We start from the raw sequence: 8,780 nt of genomic DNA, 5'->3' as shown, positions 1-8,780 counted from the left end.
ATTTTTGCTTTTATTTCCAATATTCTGGGAGGTGAGTCATAGAGGATCCTGCTGTGATGTATGTCAGAGAGTGTTTTGCCTATGTTCTTCTCTAGGAGTTTTATAGTTTCTGGTCTTACGTTTAGATCTTTAATCCATTTTGAGTTTATTTTTGTGTATGGTGTTAGAAAGTGTTCTAGTTTCAGTCTTTTACAAGTGGTTGACCAGTTTTCCCAGCACCATTTGTTAAAGAGATTGTCTTTAATCAGAATGGGAGAAAATAATAGCAAATGAAGCAACTGACAAACAACTAATCTCAAAAATATACAAGCAACTCCTACAGCCCAACTCCAGAAAAATAAATGACCCAATCAAAAAATGGGCCAAAGAACTAAATAGACATTTCTCCAAAGAAGACATACAGATGGCTCACAAACACATGAAAAGATGCTCAACATCACTCATTATCAGAGAAATGCAAATCAAAACCACTATGAGGTACCATTTCACGCCAGTCAGAATGGCTGCGATCCAAAAGTCTACAAGCAATAAATGCTGGAGAGGGTGTGGAGAAAAGGGAACCCTCTTACACTGTTGGTGGGAATGCAAATTAGTACAGCCACTATGGAGAACAGTGTGGAGATTCCTTAAAAAACTGGAAACAGAACTGCCTTATGATCCAGCAATCCCACTGCTGGGCATACACACTGAGGAAACCAGAAGGGAAAGAGACACGTGTACCCCAATGTTCATCACAGCACTGTTTATAATAGCCAGGACATGGAAGCAACCTAGATGTCCATCAGCAGATGAATGGATAAGAAAGCTGTGGTACATATACACAGTGGAGTATTACTCAGCCATTAAAAAGAATACATTTGCATCAGTTCTAATGAGGTGGATGAAACTGGAGCCTATTATACAGAGTGAAGTAAGCCAGAAAGAAAAACACCAATACAGTATACTAACGCATATATATGGAATTTAGAAAGATGGTAACAATAACGCTGTGTATGAGACAGCAAAAGAGACACTGATGTATAGAACAGTCTTATGGACTCTGTGGGAGAGGGAGAGGGTGGGGTGATTTGGGAGAATGGCATTGAAACATGTATAATATCATATATGAAACAAGTCACCAGTCCAGGTTCAATGCACGATACTGGATGCTTGGCGCTGGTGCACTGGGACGACCCAGAGGGATGGTACAGGGAGGGAGGAGGGTTCAGGATGGGGAACACATGTATACCTGTGGCGGATTCATGTTGATATATGGCAAAACCAATACAATATTGTAAAAAAAAAAAAAAAGTCATTTGAGGCCTTGGGAAAAGGTCAAAATTTAGCTTGAAATTTTTATATAAGAAAAAATTTCTAATATCAATAAATTTACATCTTAAGATATTTGTCTTCTAGCTAGAACAGTAAAAAATACTTTAGTCTTAAAATTTCTGGGAAAAATACTTGAACCATGTTTATTATATTTATATGAAAATACAGTATAATGGCTCCACTGTCAAGAATTCCAGGAGTTGAGTATAGTTTTGTTATTGTTTTCATCTATGTTATCCAGTACCAGGATAAGTTTTGGTTGAAATGTTTATGCTCTTTTACCTGATTTACTTTATTATGTCATAAAGAAGACTGGCAAAGGATCAGAACCAGGAAAGTCAACCTGCCCACACTGGCATCAAACTTTCAGGATTATGAGCATCTGGTAACTGTCTGAGTGGACTTACTATAAATAGCTGTGAAATACATTAGGCATGCTGCCATTATTCAGGTGGCATTTTCTGTTTTGATTATCTTTGCATAGGATAAATTTTTTCTCAGTTTCTGTGTTAACAGAAAGAGGGTTAAGATTGGATGGTTAGTGTGGTAAACATGGACTAACCCAACAGGGCCAACAGACATCAAGCAGAATCAGTTTCACTGCCAACCTAAGCTAAAACTTAAAACAATAGTTTTCTCAGGTAAGACAGAAATACTTTGTGGGCTATAGTTAGCTAATTTCAACAACAGCATTTGACAATGTATCAAAGCTCTCTTACATCAGCCATAGTTAATTAGTATGAGGTAGCAATTATACTATTAATGTGGAAACACTGAGATACTATCTGAATGAAGTAGTAATTAGATTAGAAAGGATTTAAAAGATAACTCATTGGAAATCATGTTCTCAAACTTATTGGAAAAATAATCATTGTTGAAACTGAGTTATACTTGGAGGTTCTATTTTCTCTACTTTGGTATATCTTTGAAGATTTCCATTAAATAAGTGATACTTTCACTTTTCACTTTCATGCATTGGAGAAGGAAATGGCAACCCACTCCAGTGTTCTTGCCTGGAGAATCCCAGGGACGGCAGAGCCTGGTGGGCTGCTGTCTATGGGGTCACACAGAGTCGGACACGACTGAAGTGACTTAGCAGCAGCAAGGAAACAAAAGTGTAAAAGAATCTGAATCACTTTTTTTTTAACTCCTCTAGAAGTGAAAATAAAGTTTTAAGTGACAGGTTATGGCAAAAGTGAATGCTGCAATGAGTATAACTAGACCTTACCACAAATTGAAGGGCTGACTCATTTGAAAAGACCCTGATGCTGAGAAAGATTGAGGGCAGGAGGAGAAGGGGATGACAGAGGATTAGATAGTTGGATGGCATCACCGACCCAATAGACATGAGTTTGGGTAAACTCCGGGAGTTGGTGATGGACAGGGAGGCCTGGCGTGTTGTGGTTCATGGGGTTGCAAAAAGTCCGACACAACTGAGCAAGTGAACTGGACTGAACTGAACCATAAATTGAATTAATAGTCATTAAAAATTTTTGCATTGATTTTTGTGTGTATAAATGTGTCAGCTTCAGTGCTCATAATATATGTGGTAAAAGTGAAAATGAAAGTCTCTCAGTTGTGGCCGACTCTTTGCAACCAGACTACTGGAGTAGGTAGCCAGAATACTGGAGTGGGTAGCATTTACCTTCTCCAGGGGATCTTCCCAACCCAGGGATCGAACCCAGGTCTTCCTCAGAGACCTTGTAGGCTGATTCTTTACCAGCTGAGCCACCAGCAAAGCCCAATATATGTGGTAAGGCTAAGTAAAATGTTTTTTTGTAAGTATTTTTGTAAGTCAAATTCATTCTGAAAATTACCAGTGGCCAATGTCACTGAAGCTGATAGAGGGCAGCATGGTCTTGTGATTTTTAGCAACAGAGAAATGGGCTAAGATCCCAGTTTTGCTTACTAAAGATGTAGACCAATTAAATCATTAATCATTAACATCATTAAGTGACATGAAGTGTTCAGCACTGGACCAGAACAGCGTGATGTAACAGTTATGGCATAGTGGTAGGTTTGGAGTCACACATGGGCTAGAATCCTGATTTGGCCATTTACAGCCATGTGACGCTGGGCAAAATAACTTAAACTTACTGGACCAGGTTCAGCATCCTCTTCTCTGTAAATAGGAACAATAATAGCTAACTGAGAGGGTTGTTTTAAGGATAAGATTAAATATAGCCCATTATGTATCTAGAACAGTGTCTGATATATGTCCAGTAAACAGTGGTTGTTATTATTACTGTCTACTCTGTTGAGTATGATACAGTCTCTCCATAGTGATAGTAGAATATATTAATAGAAATATTCTTAGTGGTAAGTAGAATATAGAGGTAGAAATATCTTACTGCACTATGCAGTATAAGATAGACATATAGGGTAGCCTAGCTCTTGATATGGGCAACATTATTCAGATGAAGTTTTCTTGTATCAGTCTCTCAGGCTCCTTTACTTTAGGGGATCTAACATCTAGGTTTCTTGCCACCTCTCAGCTGATATTTTGAAGAATCAACCAAGAAGAAAACAGGCCTGCTAAAACCTGTTTCACCCTCTAACTTTGCACCCACTGTCTTCACAGCTAGACCTCTCTTCCAGGTGCCCTTATTTCCAATTGATCTGACTCTAGGTCTGCCCCTGGCACAATGACAATTGCCTATCTTATCCTCAGATCAGACCACCCTTTGCATGCCATTGCCTGGGTGGAGTTTAGCCACTCACCCTAGGCCTGGATGTTAAGACTTCTATGTTCCTCCCCAGTTAAGAGTGTGTCCACCTTTTTAAACAGTTGCTTTCTCACTGCTGCCCTCTCCCTGGCTCTATTTCTCACCCACCCCAACTCCTCCTAGCTTGCTGCATAACATGCGTAAGTATCTAATGTGTAGAGGATATTCACTCAATATTTTGTTGAGTAAATGATGTTTACATTAATCATGGAAATGGGACAATATTCAGTTGAGCATAGGCATGGGTGTGGGTACTTCTGTAAATCATTGTATATTTAATACTCAATGCTGGGCCTTTTGTTGTCTTTCTATTCATTCTGATTGTCTAAAGCTCATTCTGTAATATATTTCTCAGGAAGGTCACTGGGAACAACATTTCCCTGATAGCAGTTTATTTGTGCCCTTTATACTTGAGACAGTTTTGCTCTAAAACAGGTATTTCAAACTTTAACATCTCAAATGTCTCAAAACCCTGGTGACTTCTTTCTATCTTCTCATTGGCAATAGCAAACCTCACCTCCAACATTATAGAGGAAATAGGAGCACCATTTCTGAATATAAAGCATGTAAACCATTCTTCATTCCTGTTGTTAAAACTGAGAGCCTGTCCTTCCCTGGTGGCTCAGGCAGTAAAGAATCTGCCTGTAATGCCGGAGACCTGGATTTGATCCCTGGGTTGGGAAGACCCCCTGGAGGAGGGCATGGCAGTATTCTTGCGTGGAGAATCCCCATGGACAGAGGAGCCTGGTGGGCTACAGTCCACTGGGTCACAGAGAGTCGGACATGACTGAGCAATTAAGCACAGGACAGCACTTCTCATTTAGATTCCATTCTCTCCTCCTAAGGAACATTACACTGTCAGTTATAGTTTTTTGTTCTTGTATGTTTAAACTTTCTCTTTCTTGATTAGACCCTTCTTATCAAGTTTTAAATACATTGCAGTCATTCCCATTAAAAAAAAAAAGTCACTCAATCCCACATTTCCCCTTCAACTATCATCCCATCATCTTATTATCTCCTTCCCTTTGTGACACACTTTTTGAACATGATTCGTACATGTGTAGCTGCAGTGGTTGCCTTCTCAACATCCATCTCCCATTCTTCCCACAGAAGCTGATTCTCTCATGGCAGCAATGGGTCAAACTCAGTTCAGTTCAGTCGCTCAGTTGTGTCCGACTCTTTGCGACCCTGTGGACTGCAGCACGCTAGGCCTCCCTGTCCATCACCAACTCCCAGAATTTACTCAAACTCAGGTCCATTGAGTTGGTGATGCCATACAACCATCTCATCCTCTGTCATCCCCTTCTCCTCCTGATTTCAATGTTTCCCAGCATCCGGGGCTTTTCCAATGAGTCAGTTCTTCACATCAGGTGGCCAAAGTATTGGAGTTTCAGCTTTAGCATCAGTCCTTCCAATGAATATTCAGGACTGATTTCCTTTAGGATGGACTGGTTGGATCTTCCTGCAGTCCAGGGGACTCTCAAGACTCTTCTCCAACACCATTGTTCAAGAGAATCAATTCTTTGGTGCTCAGCTTTCTTTATAGTCCAACTCTCACATCCATATATGACTACTGAAAAAACTATAGCTTTGACTAGATGGGCCTTTGTTGGCAATGTAATGTCTCTGCTTTTTAATATGCTGTCTAGGTTGGTCATAATTTTTCTTCAAAGGAGTAAGCGTGTTTTGATTTCATGGCTGCAGCCACCATCTGCAGTGATTTTGGAGCCCCCCAAAATAAAGTCTGCCACTGTTTCTACTGTTTCCCCATCTATTTGCCATGAAGTGATGGGACCGGATAACATGATCTTAGTTTTCTGAATGCTGAGTTTTAAGTCAACTTTTCCAGTCTCCTCTCTCACTTTCATCAAGAGGCTCTTTAGTTCTTCCTCACTTTCTGCCATAAGGGTGGTGTCATCTATATATCTGTTATTGATATTTCTCCCGGCAATCTTGATTCCAGTTTGTGCTTCATCCAGCCGAGTTTCTCGTGATGTACTCTGCATATAAGTATGTATAAGTACATGAGTCAAACTAAAGAGTTTTATTTCCCAGCCTCCCTTGCAGCTAGCAATGTCCACATGGTGCAGCTCTGACAGATGACGTGAAGTCAGCTGTGGATTTAGAGAAGATGTTTGCTTTCCTGGTATAGGTACCAGACCTTTCCCCTGATGTTTCTTTCTTCCTTCTGTCTGTAGCACTGGCTTGATAGTGAGTAGCCATTTTGAATTCCTGCTTGGGAAAAAAAAAAAAAAAGCCATACACTGAGGATGACAGAACAGAAAGAAAGGTTCTAGGACATTAATGACATCACGGAACCACTGCACCAGCCTGAATGTCACCCTCTGTCATTCTTGCTATGTGAGAAAAATAACTCTATTTAGTTAAGCTACTGTCATCAGGTTCCATTACATGTGACCAAATGTGATTCCTAATCTATACTCTTGCTCCCTACATTTCCTCACTCACCTTTGACTCACTCTCAAACCATTCCATTCTGGCTTCTGGCCCATCATTCCACTGGACTCACCAATGACCTGCAAGTTGTGAAATCCAGGGGACATTCTTAGTTCTCATATTACTTAACCTCTCAGCAACATTTGACTCTGTTGTCCATAACTTCCTTTTTGAAACACTGTCTTCTCACAGCTTCTGTGGGTTAGTTCCTTCACCTCTAACTTCCCTCCCTGTCTCTTGCATGGATTAATGTTTATCTTCTAGCCAAATTTAATATCTTTCAGCCTCTATAACATACCATGGCCTCAGCAACATGCTTTTCCTTTATCTGAAATGTTCTCCCCTCCCCCCTCTTGCCAGCTAACTCTTCCTCATCCTTCAGTTCTCCATCCATTCTTTACTTTTTCGGGAAGGCCTTGCTTGACCTCCTTGTGAGGTCAAATTTCCTTATTCTGTATTCCTTCTTAGCTCTTACATAGTTATAACTTTACTATCTTAGTGTAACTCTAAGTTGCCTTTTTCTTCAGAATGTAGGCCCCATGATGGCAGAAACCAGTCTATTTTTGCTCATCGTTTTATCTCCAGAACCCTAAATATTCCCCAACACAGAATATGTGCTCAAGAATTAGTTCTTGGTACTTCCCTGGTGGTCCAGTGGTTAAGACTTCGCCTTCCAATGCAGGGGATACAGGTTTGATCCCTGTTCAGGGAACTAAGCTTCTACATGCCTTGGGGCCAAAAAACCAAAAAATAGAAAACAGAAGTAATATTGTAACAAGTTCAACAAAGACTTTAAAAATGATCCACATCAGATAAAGTCTTCAAAGAATTAGTTCTTGGAGTAAATGGATGAATATACAATTATATAGTGATATTTTATTGTCTGTCTTCTTCTAGTTCCATGAGAGAAGGAAACATCTATTTTATTCACAATTGGATATGCAATACCTAACACATACTGCATGGCACATAGAAGGAAACATAATATATTAATTTTTTAATGAATAAAAGAATAAACAAATGAGTATGGTTTCAAGATAGATATTTTAGTAGCTCCACCAGCAGCATGTCATTGTTTGGGGTTTTTTTGGTTTTGTTTTTGTTTTTTTTACTATCTTTTGATTAAGTTTCTGGTTATGATAAAGCACCAAATATCTTTATTGTCTCTAGAGAAGAGTCTTTTTGGAAAATATTATCTATTAGCTTCAATATATCATGTCTAAAATAGGCTGTCTATAAAAGCAAATCTATACACTTCTCCCCACTCTTCACTGCTGTCGCCCTCATCAAACACACTATCATATTTCCCCTGGACTAAATTGGACCACACACTTTTCCTTAAGCATGATTTATTAAGCTGTTCATAAACTTGAATAGTCCAGAGTTTTTATTATATCTCAGGACCAAGGATGTATCTGTTTATGTTATCTCAAAGAAAGGTAGGTATGTTTATACTTTTACTATAAAATATAGCATAATTTTTTTCCCCCAGAACAGTTCAATTCAGTTCAATTCAGTCGCTCAGTTGTGTCTGACTCTTTACGATCCCATGAATCGCAGCACGCCAGGCCTCCCTGTCCATCACCAACTCCTGGAGTTCACCCAAACTCATGCCCATCGAGTCGGTTATGCCATCCAGCCATCTCAGTCCTCTGTCATCCCCTTCTCCTGCCCCCCAATCCCTCCCAGCATCAGAGTCTTTTCCAAGGAGTCAACTCTTCGCATAAGGTGGGCAAAGTATTGGAGTTTCAGCTTTAGCATCATTCCTTCCAATAAATACCCAGGACTGATCTCCTTTAGAATGGACTGGTTGGATCTCCTTGCAGTCCAAGGGACTCTCAAGAGTCTTCCCCAACACCACCTTTCAAAAGCATCAATTCTTCGGTGCTCAGCTTTCTTTCCCAGATCAATATGTACTTTAATCAAAACTTCCAAGCTACTAGTTTAGCTTAAGGAAAAAAATCATATAACCTAACCAGCAGAGTCCTTAGCAAACCATTTACATATTAATTTTTCAAATATACATGTACATTTGACCCTTGAACAAAGCATTGGTTAGGGGCACCATCTCTTCAAAAATCCTTATATAATTAATTTTAGAGTTAGCCTTTTGTATCTGTTTGTACTTTCACACTTGAGGATTCAACCAACTGTGGATCATGTAGTATATATTTACTGAAAACAAAACAACCCCCACCCCCTGCAGTTAAACCCATGTTGTTAAAGGGTCAACTGTGTATTCCTAGCTGGGAACCCTCTAATTTCTGAGTTCTGGAACAAATGAGC

The sequence above is a fragment of the Bubalus bubalis genome, chromosome 12, assembly GCF_019923935.1.
Source record: "Bubalus bubalis isolate 160015118507 breed Murrah chromosome 12, NDDB_SH_1, whole genome shotgun sequence".
NCBI lineage: Eukaryota > Metazoa > Chordata > Mammalia > Artiodactyla > Bovidae > Bubalus > Bubalus bubalis.
The sequence above is the reverse complement of the archived record's forward strand: the minus strand, read 5'-3'. Positions refer to the sequence as shown.